This window comes from Nyctibius grandis, chromosome 5 (genome assembly GCF_013368605.1).
Source record: "Nyctibius grandis isolate bNycGra1 chromosome 5, bNycGra1.pri, whole genome shotgun sequence".
In the NCBI taxonomy this organism is placed as follows: Eukaryota; Metazoa; Chordata; class Aves; order Nyctibiiformes; family Nyctibiidae; genus Nyctibius; species Nyctibius grandis.
This window is the reverse complement of record NC_090662.1, coordinates 24,720,627-24,734,673: the sequence shown is the minus strand read 5'-3', so window position 1 is coordinate 24,734,673 and position 14,047 is coordinate 24,720,627. Positions and strand designations below refer to the sequence as shown.

The 14,047-nt window shown below is 46.3% G+C and overlaps 1 protein-coding gene across 1 annotated transcript in view; it reads right to left on the bottom strand.

Annotated features, from left to right (window-relative positions):
* The window catches only part of ZNF800 (zinc finger protein 800), a 55,907-nt gene that overhangs the window by 1,037 nt on the left and 40,823 nt on the right, over positions 1-14,047 (bottom strand). The window lies entirely within an intron of this gene.

The following is a 14,047-nucleotide window of genomic DNA, read 5'->3' as shown; positions in this document are numbered from 1 at the left end:
CTAGACAGGCACACTGTGGTCAACTGCATCTGAGCCAGTCTCTCAAGGCACCTGTTATGGGCTACAGACAGCAGTGGACATCTTAGGGTGCAAGTCACCTGATTCTTTTCTTTAAAAAAGTTTTAGTTATTATGAAATTGATCACATATTGACAAGTGCCTACCTCACTGCCTATACAGAGAATCCAGGCAACAGGCTCATCTGTAGATAGGTACTTTGCCCCTAGTGATCTGACTGGTTCCTACCAAAAATACGATCAAGTTAGAAGGCAATTACAGACAAAACTAGAAGACAGTTATAGAAAACCATACTGTTTTTCAGAGACATTTTGAATTCTTGTCCACAAGATTTTTATATATTGTGTGGTAACAAAAGTCAAAATGTGGTTCGATAATGCTTTAAATTGATCATCCTCTTCTTATATTTATTTTGTTACATAGTTTTCCCCAAATGACAATACTAAGCTCGCAAAAGCTGAAGAACAGTTTTTAAACAGTGGGTATTTGAAGACCTGAGAAAACGATTCACAATGGAAAGCCTTCTATTGAATGTGAAGGTATCTCGCTGTGGTTCGATAACAGAGTAATGACTTGAAAATGAAACATGTTTAATGGATGTGAATAAAATCTCTGCAATTAACATTTAGTTTTGCTTGAATTTTGCTCAGGGTTGAATCTAAATGAAACAAAGTCTCTGCTGTTTTATGTGATAATCCCATCATTCTCCTTTGGCTCCTTTTGGGTACATAGTTTACAAATCTGACCAGGCTTTGACCCCATGAACTAAACTCAGACTCAGTCACAAATGGAGGAACTTGACTAACGTCACTCTGTGAGTTGATCCAGCCCCATGGGATGTTTCTTATATGGCCTACACTATAGAGAAAAGATTGCATTCACTATTAACTAGCCACAACTGTCTGATGTCCTGATTGCCTTAACAGAAAAACACAATTAAGGATTCAAAACAGTAAAAAGTAAAAGTTGTAGCTACACTAAAATAGACACAGAGGCAATTTCCTTTCTGGCTCCACGATGAACAACCAACTCATTAGCCTGTGCGTGTATGTACAGCCCATACAGGGAGCAATCCTCTGAGGCAATGAAAGATAAGACTGCTCTTATTTAACACTCTACAGAGAACAAGAAAGCACCATTGAAAAAGTGAAAATATTAATGAAGGAAAAAAATGCTGCTTTTTCTCTTGCCCAGACTCAAGTCAATTCCTTACAGCCAAAGAATGCCCAGAAATTAAAGCAACTGTCAGTCTTTGTACAAACAAACAGGGATGAATTCAGCTATTGAAACCCAAATTCCAACAACAATGGAGAAGCTACAGTGAGCCCAATATCCTCAGTTCAGTATCTTACCTGGAACTGACTGAAAGTCAAATGAATCAATGACAAGAATTTTTCAACATTATAGTCTACATAAGCATTAATTGCACTGCCTCAGCTTGCATGCTTTCCTGAAAAAGTATGTTTCTTTGCAGCAAGTGTCCACAGCTTGTCTATAAAACAGAAATAAAATTTTTAAAAGTTCTTTTTAAAAATTTAAGACCTTTTAGTGTTTTTTTATGTTACCTAAGAAATAAAAGCTTCTATTACACTGCCTAATTCATTCATGCCACACTGCTTTTCATATATTGATTAATATAAACTTTTACAGAATGTTGTAAGCCTGTTTAGCTAAGCAGAAAACATCTGATCTAAATTAATTCCATTTTTATCAATGAATTTTCATGAAAAAGCATGTGCCTCTGGGCTATAAAGCCTGAATGAACTTTCCTCATGTGCAGAGATTTCATTCAAAGTGAAATGCTGTCCTTTTCCAATTGACCATAAAAGTTTGAAGTAATGTAAATATATTCTTGATTTGCCAGATTCCCCACTGTAGTAGTTGGTGTTCACCAGAAACATGACTTCAGAGAAGAAATTCACACATTTCCCCAGCACAGTCCAAGAGTAAGTGCACCACAAAGCCTCTCTTCCAGTCACCTTGGAATACATGCTTCTCCTGGGTTTAATTCATTAAATATATCTGGCATTATCAGAACATATTGCTATTTTTAAAGTCAGTATTTCAGCACAAACTTACACTTGTTCTGCTAGAATATATATTTATTTTTAAACCTAAGGAGGCGAAGCACTGCAAGACAGGGGACATGGAAACTTCTGCATGTAGCGTCTGGTTCTGAAATTACCTCCTTCATAAAATCATTCAGCTTTATGTGGTACTCAAGGATGGGTACTGTGGTACCATGTTGCCAGAATCAATGCATCAGCATGTGCCTGGACCAGTCGCTATTCCAACCATAGACTCACTGCACTGAGATATGGGCTCGTTTACAGAAGTTCTTTACGTTAATGAACAGGTCTAAATAATGAGCTGAGAGTGACAGATAAACACTTTAATAAATACAGACAGCGTCTCTATTTTGGCATTAAAGTTACTGAAAGAGCCATCTTCAGCTGGCACTGAAGTCATGGCTGAAATCATATAGGAAGATTCGATATCTTCACCTGGAAATAGTTTAAAAAATTCTCACAATTACGGACAGCCGCAGGAACAAGTACTACTCTCCAAAGCGTTAGCAGGAAAATGTGTTCTCTGAACTTCACAGAGCATTTTTTAATTGACGTTGCCAGTCAGACACACATGAACCCTTTACTGAGGGGAAAAAAAAAAAAAAGCTACTTATTGGGGGGGGGGGAAATCTGAGAAAAAGTATTTAAAATTTTATTTGAGGGAAAAAAAATTCATTTGCCATTTCATTCGAAGCACATTTGAACTGCACTAGAAGAAAATAAAACCAATATTCTGCGATCTAGAAAAGGAGGAATTTTAGGGTGAAAACCCATTTCTCCTTTCACAAAACGTCAGGTTGTCCAGACAATGCAAAACTGATCTGGTTTTACAGAATATAAACAAAAGCATCTTCCATTATGAAGTTCTGAGGAGAAAAAAAATTGCAAAACTGTGCTTATTTTGACTTTCATCTACTGATATGTTACTTCTGAACTATCAAATAAGAATTATCTTGCTAACGTTCTTTTTAGTGTTCATAAAAGTTGCCTGTTTCTCCTGCACAGCATTCAGCAATGAACAAATAGCTGCACTTGCCCACAGAGGAGGTAAAGTGTTCCCACCTGCGTACAGTAACCTGACATATATAGAAGATTAATAGGTTTTGCTGACAACAGAAGGGAATTTGGAAAACCTTAGGCCTTGACATCGCAACACCTAACTTGCAGGAGAAATCTTCCTGATGCAAGTAGTCTTATCTACCTCAGCTCTTCTGTAATGATTTGCTGTGCCCCTGTCACAGTGGCAACCTTTACACAATAATCAGGACTTCAGGGCAAGTCACCCTCAGCATCTCGTTCACGGGAACTATTTCCTTCTAGTGCACCATGAGAGAAATGTCTCCACTCAGTCTGATCAGCCTCTTTTCAAATACCCCAGAGCACCTGCCTTCACTTTCTACCCTGCAAATATCCATTTTCCAAACGAGCTACCCTGCTAAAAACCAGCACAGGTCCTTCTGACAGGGCGAGACTAATAGGAGATCACAATTTTTAAAAAGGAAACAACATCAAATATTTTCCTCAGCCCTTGCCTGGTCTCACAGCTGAATAAACCCCATCAACATTAACACCTTTGGAGTTGGGTTCACCTCTGGTCTGCCAAGTGATGATCACGGAGATTTTCCCAGGAAGCCTAGGAGAGCTTTCTCTGTTGGTTTAGGGTTGTTTTGTTTGTTTTTTCATTTTAGCCTCTTCCCACCTGACTCCCGCTCCCCAGCCGGCACAGCTGGGTTCAGAGCAGGCGCTTGTAGCGCAGCCCAGTGCCCCAAGAAACGCAGCCGCCCGCCAAAGTCGTCCCGGGGCACCCTGCAGGAAAGCCCCCCCGTGCCCGCGCCAGACCCCGGCGGCGGTCCCGGCCGGCGGCCGCATCCCCCGGGAGCCCACGTCGCAGCGAGCTCCGCACCGCACCCCGCGCTCCGCACCCCGCGCACATCACGCCGGTGCATTCCGCACAGCACTCTGCACCGCACAGCACTCTGCACCGCACCCTGCGAACCGCAACCCGCGCACCGCAACCCGCGCACCCCGCGAATCTCACCCCGCGCACCGCACCCCACCAGCACTCCGCACCGCACCCCGCTCATCCCACACAGCACCGCGCACCACACCCCGCGCGTTCCGCACCGCGCTCGCCCCCCCTCCCCGCCCGGCTCCAGCGGCACCGCAAACACCCGGCCACGCACCGGCTTTCCGTGCGGCTCCTCCGTGCTTTCCCGGCTGCCCTTCGGCTCCTAATGCATCCCGGCACCTTTCCCGGCCCGAGGAAGGGCCAGCGCAGCTCGCCCGGCCCCGGCCGGCCCCGCCCGGCGGAGGGGCCAGGGGAGCGACTCCGGGGCTGGGCGAGCCGCTTCTCCCCGCGCAACTCCGCGACCATCGCCCATCACCGCGGCGTTTCTCCTTTGAAGAGAGCCCCCTATTGTTCTCCACTTTACTTAGCTGAGCTATTATTCTTTTTTTTTTCCTCTTCCCTACCTCAGCTGCCGTCTGCTGTTGAGGGATTCCGTCACAGCCTTGGCGCGGCTCTCCCCGCGGCCTCGCTCCCTCCAGTCAGCGGCCGTAGGACGGGTTTAAGCTCCTTCACCCCGCGGCCTTGCAGCCGAGGCGGTGGGTGCGCGGCGGGCGGCGGGCACATGCGGATCTCCCGGCTGGAGCCGAGGCTCCGGGGGTCCCCTCCGAGACCTGATCCCCGGCCGGGAGCACTGCGCCTCCGCCAGCGGCCATGCAAAAACAAGCGTCGCCTTTTATTTACGGCCGCCGGGGATTCCGTCCTGTCCTTGCATCAACTGGTCAGCGTGAATGACCTTCTGTTCCCCCTCAATGAAAACCTAAGTCTCTTTTAATGAATGCCCGGTCCCAGAGGTCAGAAGCTTGCAAACTCCAAAATGCCAGCGCCGTATTTGCGTGCACTTTGGGTCACTGATCGATTTTTATTACTTGAGTTGTGTTGGGGCTTTTTTTTTTCTTTTAACAGTGTTACACATTCACATGCCAACACGTCGGATTCCCGCAACTAACACACGCCAGCGCCGGGGGATGCTGCTCCTCGCCGGGGACAGCTAACCCCTCGCCGCGGGCCGGCACAGCCCCTCGCCCTCTTCCTCGGGAGAGGAAGCCCCCGGAGCCCGGCGGGGATCCCCCCTTCCCACCCCAGGGACACGGGGATCTCCCCCGTGGAGCCGAGGAAGCGGAGCCCACCCGGCAAGCGGGGCGGTACGGGTGGGCGGCCGGCAGCTCGCCCCACCCCGGCCCCGGAGCCGAGCGAGAAGTTGACGGCGGCGGGCAGGGCTGGCCCCGTCCCCCCGGGGCGGCGGGAGCCCCCTCTTCCCTCCCTCAGCGAAACGTGATCAGGACGGCGGGGAGCGCGGGGGACTCCCTGCGCCCCCCCTCCTCTGTGGGGTGGAAGAGGACGCAGTTAAGGAGACAAGGGGGACATCTCACTCTTCGGGGCACCAATATGCTCCCTTTTTGATCGCTGCTGTGACGGCACCGTGTCCGGGATCTCTTTCGTTAGAGCTGATTGGGGGAGGATATCGAGAATAAAAATGATGAATAATTAAAGCAAAAAGCAAAAGCCCCAGGCGCCACGAAGCAGGCGGAGAGGATTGCCCAGCCCAAAAAACGTTAACTGAGGCAAAACTTGCATTATTTGTGGACTCCTCTCTCCTTAAAATAAGAGCTAAAGGCGACACACACACATACACAAATACCTTGATCGAAAAGAGTTGCATATCCATATTACTGCAGAGGTCACAGGAATTAATACTCGGCGCCGATCGGGAATAGCATGAGGTAATTTCTGTAGAACCCTCGTCTCAAATAGCTTCTCCCGGTAGCGTCAGCTTAATGTGCAGGAGCTCAGCCTGGGACAGGTATCCAGGAGAGCGATTTCAGTAGTGCTGCATAACACTCGCGATTAGCCAAGCCGAAACTGCTCCACTGTCTCCTTCCTTAGTCCTCCTCCCCTCGCCTCAAAAAAAAAAAAAAAAACCCCACCAAAAAAAACACTCAACTTTTTGGGGCCGGTGGCTCAGCCCCTGTGACGATATCCACCCTCTGCCGCCTCTCGCCGCTCAATCGCAGCGGCGGACCCACGCACCGGCCCGGCCGTGCCGTTCACAGCCAAGTAAGAAAACGCCCCCCAGCCCCCGCCCCCCTGTCCGTCCCCCCTCCCCGGCGGAGCGGAGCGGTCCCCGCCAGGAGCCCCGCGGCGCGGCTCGGTGCCCCCGGGCGCCGGCGGGAGCGGCACCGGCGCTGCCTGCGCTTACCGCGGCTCCGGCGGGGCGGGCCGGGCACGGCGGGGCAGCGCTCGGCGCCGCACTTGTAGCTGTTCTTGGTGCTGAAGGCGGCGGCGCTTCCCGGTACGGCGCGGCACGGTACGGCACGGCGTTTCCTGGTACAGCGCGGCACGGCACGGTACTCCCCGGAACGGCACGGCACGGCACGGCTCCATGTGAATCCCCAGCCCGCCGCGGGCTGCGGCTCCGGGCCCGCCCGCCTCGCCTCGCCGGGGCGCCGGATCCGCCGGTGGGGCAGCCCGCCGCTGGCACCGCCCTGCCCCGGCACCCCCGCTCCGCCCCGGGCGCGGTGCCTGACAAATGTTTGCCGCGGGGTTTCAGAGCGGAGGAAGTCGATGAGGGCTGAGGCGTCGCGGTGGGGAAGCGGGAGCAAGGAGAGGGACAAGGAGAGGGGCGCCGACGGGGCCCGGCGCTGCTTAATGCGGCCTCCCCCGGGGTGCGGGGCCTTCATCCCCATCCCGCCTTCCGCGGGCCGCGGAGTCGTGCCCTCCCTCATCGGATCGATGACACAGGGGAGGTTTCCCGACGCGTTTTGTCCCATCCCCGGTTTCGGCTCTCAGCTCAGATGCCGGGTGGAGCAGTTCTCGCTTTTCCCCAGGCACTGGGGAGGTCTCGGCAGCGCGGGGCCAGGGCTACCCCGGCGGGTAAGGGACGCGGTCGGGAGTACTTTGCTGGAACAGTCTGGAAGTTTGCTTCTCTCCTTAAAGGCTCTCCCCCTCCCAGGGCCATCCCCCGTTTGCACAGGGATGCTCCGGGGCTCTCCGCTCCGGGCCCCGCACAGCCGGGGAAGCGCAGCGCCGGCGGAGCCGCAGCCGCCCCCCGCCCGCCGCAGCCCCCGCCGCAGCCTCGGTGAGAAGGTTCCATCTCGAGGGCGCTGCCCGCAACTGCACCCGCGGTGCTGGGCTCCGCCGGCCCTCGCACGGCTCGGCTCGGCTCGGCTCCGCTCGGCTCGGCTCAACCCTAGGTCCCTGGGGTAGGGGAGGGCTCCAAATCCCACGGTCTGAGCAGGATGGCCGGCTCGTCAGGCTCCTGACACCAACCAGATCTTTTCAATCTCCCCATTTCAGATTACGCTGAACCGCTTTCCTTAATAACAAATAATATTTTTCTTTGCTTTGCCCAGAGTTATCTTGCTTACTTCAAACATCGCTGATAGAAGGAGGAAGAATTCCAAGCGTGCTCTAATATACCCAACCCGGGCTTCCATGATCGTCTTTGTTTATATGGTACTGCTTGGATTTATGTATTAAAGGTCTGCCCCAGGCAAGTCACAGGACTCTGACAATATCCGATGAGTCTTTCAAGCCCATAATTTCTCTTATGGATATGATCTTTTACTATCAGAAAATAGCACTGGGAAATAGGCCAGGTCTTAGACAGAATATATTAACTCATGTCTGTATTTGTTTTTTTTTCTCAAAACCTTCCACGAAAGAAGTCTGAGGAGCTGTGATTTCAGTGATCTTATCATAGCAATCTGGAACATAGTCACATAGGTTAAATCCTGATGTTCAACCATGAGCAAAATTCCATTTTAAAGCAGAGATCCTCCTTAAGCCCCATCAGGAAAATAAGCCATGCATGAGTTATCAGTAGTGTTGGACAGACCAATTTCCAGCTTCATTTACACTCTGCAGCTCCAGCAGCTTAACAGAAAGTTCAGCAAAGCAAAAGCAAGCGATGTTCTGAGGGCACAGTTAATGCTTGAACTTTTGTGTAAATCTTGCAGCTGGAGATGCAGGCTGAGGTCAAAACATTAGGATAAGGAGACCTCCAATGTGTTTCCATCTTGGCCACCAACCTGAATGTAATCTGTTGCCTTGCCCTATCTCTCCCAGCCACATCTTTTCTAGATGTTTGAGGGGCATTGGGACTATCTCTTATTACATATGTTTACAGTGAGTAGCACAATGACTTTTAGGTGGGAGTATGATAAATAAATGCATAACCAAAGAGATGTGTGCTGTGTTTTGACTAAATGCAAGCAAAGAAAATAAACTGCTGTGGGGGGGAGAAGGGGGGAGAAAAGGAAAGAATGAGAAGCTTTACATGAAAATGGTCGTTTGGTGAGGATAGATGACACAAAAGAGCGGCAAAATACATCCATCATTCTTTGAGCATGATTCGTTCTGATTCAAGCCCAACAGCACCTAATGTCAGTTTGTACAGAAGACTAATGTCAGGACTGGTGACAACTACTATCTGCACAACCAACTCAGGAGGGAAGAAATATGGTTCTGGAGACCAAGCTGTCATAAAGGAGCTCTTAAACGACCCTTTTTCAAGTGAGAAGTTCTGATTCTCACAGGAAGCATCTGATATCTTAGGAGACTGGCATGGACTAAAGGTCATACTAAAATGTCAGGTCCACAGAGAAATGGCCCGAGAGGCTTCAGTTTTAATTACTGCCTAGAATAAATACTTGCTCTAAACATCTCTTCAAAGCCAAGCAAAAACAAATGCCTCGGTCCATCTCTGTGTCTCTGTTTCTCCTACCCAGAAGATGAAACCTCTGGGTAGGAGAAGAAGATACCTCCATGTATCCAAGCCGTGATTTTGGCAGAGCAGTTCATGTTCCAACTGCACTATTCCATAACTGCACTCACCAGTACAGTTTTTAATGACATTCAAATGGGGCTGATTTTTTGTAACTTTGAAATAGTGCAAAGTAAGACATTCTGAGTCCTGAGTGTGTTTTTTTATTGCCATCTAAGTGATAGAAATGCAACTTTCAGAGGTATTCAAACACAGGAATTAAACCTACTGAGGCAATAAAACCATGTGAATAATCACTTTTGGGCAAAGGTCTGCTGACTAATAGCCATCAAGGAATACAGAGCCATGAAGTCAGTGATTCCCATTAAAGTGATAGTGGATACTGAGTTCTGAGTTATAAGGTATTTTGGAATATGGGTGTTGGAATTTTTCAAGAAAACATAATCATTAAAAGAAGAACTTGACACTTGTGTGTTTTGTGTGCACTTCTCTAATATTTCTTTACAAAATTTATTGCATGGTAAAAAAATAAAAGGGAGAGAAAAGGCGTTTCACATATCGTATCTGGAGGCCAAAGAAAGTGTGCAACCATCTATAAAATAGAACACACCTTTGGAAGGCCCCAACTGTGACTTACGTCAAATAAAATTTTCAGCAGTGAACAGGAGATGTCAAAGCTTAAACTATAAAAAGGAAGATGATAGCCATCATGTAGGAAAGGTAGCACAGTTTCCAGGGAAGATATTCTCAGAATCAGAATAGTTTTAGTATCAAATTTCCAAATGTGTCTAACAAACTCCAATATGTTAGAAGATTTTAGCGGTTGGAAACCATCCCTCTACCAGAAGGAGCAGCGCAAGAACACCATTCTGTAAATGGGTTTTTGAATCTCTACTTCAAGGAGCTGGATGTGCTGTGAGGGAGGGAAAGCCAGCAGCCGAGTTGGGCAGCACAGCAGGCAGGGACAGCGTCCTCCACAAGACACAGTCCCACAGCAGCCAAACAACGGAGCAGAGCAGGTTTGGTGGCAGACACTGGCGTCAGCACATCCCAGTGATTGCAAGTCTGAGGTCAAGCCGGGAAGTCCAGCTGGAGGATTGGGATCTTCATCAGAGGGGTACATGACGAGACACAGGTATGGCTGCAACAGCTCAGGAAAGGGCAAAGGGGAGTCAGAGATTAAAAAACCTCCTGAGCGATGCTAGGGAGCCTATATGAGATTTCTCATATCTTTCTCACGAAGCTGTCTCCTCAGCAGCCTGACCCAAGGTCACACCACTGCACCGTGTCAGAGCTGGTCTTGAGCACAGGCTGCCAAACCCATAGGAGCAGGGCAGGGCTCTTGGCCCTCACTTACATCCTGGTCAAAGTCTGTGTCATATTCTCCAACATCTCGTTTTTCTGCACAGAGCTAGAGGATGACAGTGACACGTGTCCTGAACACTGTCATAAAACTTGATAGATTTTCTTAACGCACAGTGTAAGAAAATGTCTCTCAATGTGATTGAAACCTGAAGGAGACCCATCTGGAAGCTAGAGATAGTGGACTCATACTAAATTTAAGTGAAAGATATAGTGTATTTATGAATCAAATACAATGTTTCCAAAATACAAGTGGATGATGAGCCTGCAAAATCCTCTCCCACACAAGTCAGAACATTGAAGTCAGCAGAGACAGTTGTGAAGCAACATAATATTTGCTAAAGAGAAGAAAGACTCAAACCTAATTAACTAAAAATTACAACACTCACAGAGGGAGTTATGCATTGTTATACCTTTATAATGGGGACAGTCTCCATTAGCACGTCCTCTAGAATAATGGCTGTGGGGGTTTATATCTGTATTTAATAAAGTATCTATATAGGTACTAAGTTCTGCAGTTTCTAAAACCTTAGTCTTTCATTTTGTCCTTCACTAAAGGAAAAACAAAACCATGTTTAAGAGTACCTTTCATTCCAAGCCACTTTACAAAAACTGATAAAAAGCTATATATAGTGATTACTTCACCAGCCTTTGAAATGCTGACATCTTTGAGGTGAGGTACAAAAAAGGTTTATAAATCAGAATGTAAAGCCACATTACCTTTTCAACATATGAGCCATAACCTTTCCTCTTAAATGATGGCAGATGGACAGTTATTTTACACGAAAAAAAATCTTTGCATTTATTTACCCTTCCAAAATGTTATTTGCATACAATGTCATTTGCCAAACAACAAGTGGAGCTGATCATGCCCTGCCTTGTTCCAGCCACTTTGTAGGCTGTTGGCAAAATCCTCTGAGGTTAGCAGTGCGTGGAAATAGCTAATCTTCAAGTCTGGAGTTTCCATCGTTTTTCTGGACAGCACAATTTGTCAGAAGACTGTTTTCTAAACTAAGTGCACAAAATGACCTCCGTACTCCCTAGATAAAAACGTACTGAAGGCTTGATATAAGGGAAACTCAATTCTACTTTTAATACTGCCTATTAGACAGCCAGAAAACAAACCATTAATCCATCGTCTAGAGTTCAAGGCATTGCACTGCAAAGCCAAACATTTCTTTTCATGGCTTGTTGCAGAAGCAGTAGAATTGCAGCTCTAGGAATCATCAAAATCATGAATGAAGACTCCCTTGAAGTAATAAAATGCTTTGCTTAAATGCGACTGTAAGTTTAAACGTTGTAAGACCCACCCTCAAGCAGCATTGAGCAGGGAGAGCATTTTGAAAAGGCTCTGAGAATTCCCCTAAAATCGTGGCATCCATAGAGAGTCTATACAGGCAGCAGATATATGTCCAACCCCATATTTGGCCTGAGGTTATTCTCTGAGTGGATATGTAAACTCACAAGAATGATGTTAAGTAGATTATGGTGTCACTTCATGTGTCCAGACCCATAACCTCAGAGCAGGCAGGTGAACATGCCCTATTAGCTGTTGCTTCTGAAACTGTTCTTTAAGAATGATGTAAATATATTATTGGGTTCTTAGTTAGACAACATTAAAAATGGAGGTGAATTTTCTTGTGCAAAATACACAGGTCTTCAGGATAGATTCTCAAACATCTAAAATGTAGACTACTGTATTTAAAATGTTCCTCTAGGCTCCCTGTGTAAATGCAAAATATGGAAATGGAAAGAAATAGCTACATTCCAGGCAGTGAGTCATCTGATATTACCATAGATGTCTAAATAGAACATGTAAATCATGCCTGAGAAGTGTCTTTTTCTCTCCATGGACTATAAAAAGAGTCTAGACAACTGGCTCAGATGTAAATGTCTGCACTGTAGATGACTGAAGTGAGATGAGGTATATCCACCACTGGAGCATGGGAAGATGCAGACAGTAAAAACATCAGGTCAGGCTCAGGTTCTGAGAGCACAGACCACCAGTTTGTGACTAGTTTTACTACTCGTTATGTCTATTCTGATGGTAGGTAATATTCCAGCACTAATGATTCCTTCCTCTTCCCTTTCTCTCCTTGCAGGAAATTGCTAACAAATATTCAAAATGGTCTTAAGAAGTAGATCAACTGTATGCCAAGTATTTAGAAGTGAAAAAGCCTTAGAAAAAAATATTTTGTATTTATTAAGAAGTTATATATTTAGAAGGAAATAATTCTGCAATTTTTTCCTAAAAATTAATTTAATTGGTACAAAATTAAGCAATCATTTTAATTAACTGCCTGTGAGAAGAGAAATGGTCATGGTTGGGTTTTTTCATGCTTGACTTTTACATGAACAAGATGTAATTTCACTGCTGCTCAAGTTTCACATATGATGACTTTTTACATCCATATGGCACTTCGTGGAGGAGTTCACATTAACATTTCAGCTTGATCATGAGCACGCTTTTGAAGTAAACTTCCTAGTTGTCCTCACTTACTATGTGCTTTTGTTAATGTAACAGAGCAGTCTTGGGGCTCATGGACTGAATTCGTCTTGGGGGAAACTAGAAGTTGAAGTTGCACTCTAGGAGTGCACCTAAAGTGTTGCAATTGCCAACAGACCAGACTAGAGCTAGTCTGAAGTGATCCACATGTCCACATGTGATGTGGACATCAACTCATCAGCACCAAGTATTTTGCTCTATAGACCTGCACTGTCCCACGCGACTTGTTAAGATAAACATAGCCCACGTCAGACTGAGGTTACAATCTTGAAAACTGTCCCGGTATTCCCTCGGGGGCCAGAGCTGAAGGACTGGACTGAAGTTCAAAGATAGATAGATAGATTTTGTAACTAATTAAGGGCTAGCATGATGCATGGCATGTTTCACAAGGAAGTTTCACACTTTATTTAATGGTTACTAGCTCTAAGTAATGTACATGATTCTATCTTATATGTGTAAAGTGAAGACTGAGCTTTTTTTAATACAGTGGAGGATCAGAAAACGTATGCGCAACCATATTTGCTGTAGGTTCTGTGCTACTGAAACAACAGAGAAATACCTATCAGTGTTGTTGGGAGGAAGATTAAGTGTACAATGACACAACATTCATCCAGGGTTCTGCTCTGCATCTGCAGCTTGGGAATTACCTTCATTTATCAGTGATAAGGTGATCTTAATAAATCCTTTCATTATTTCCTTTCATTATATATCCTCTGCTTAAAGTACAGAACCATCAATGACATTATTTTACTCAAGAGAGAACAATTGCAATGTGCTCCTATGATAGTGGTATTTTCTTGTCTTTAAAAAAAATAACCTAGGGTGTTTAAAAGCCACTATGTCTTGTCATTGGTATTAAGGTTAATGATTTTTGCTTTCTTGTGCTTCATTGCTTAACTCTGACCTGAAGACTGGCAATCACGAAATGGTATAATTAAGCGAGTGTTGTACCAGACACTTACTGAGTAGGCTGCTGCGGCAGAAACATTTCCAGTTCTTAAACGCCACCTCATTGGTCTTACTGGGCAACTTTGGGACTGGCAATAGGCATAGAGCTGTTTTGATGTGAAATACAACTACTACAGCACTACGTTAGATGCTAAAATATTTATCTGTACATTTTCACTCTTCAACTTGCATTCAGCAAGGAGACAAAGACACACATAGGTGGGATTTTCATTAGCATGGCCACAAAACCATTTCAAGGAGGGCATATGCTCACATACAGAAAATGAAGTGGGGGAAGGCTCAGCAATCTGTCCTCACTTTAAACATTTCATTGACTAAACAGGTTCAAGAAGA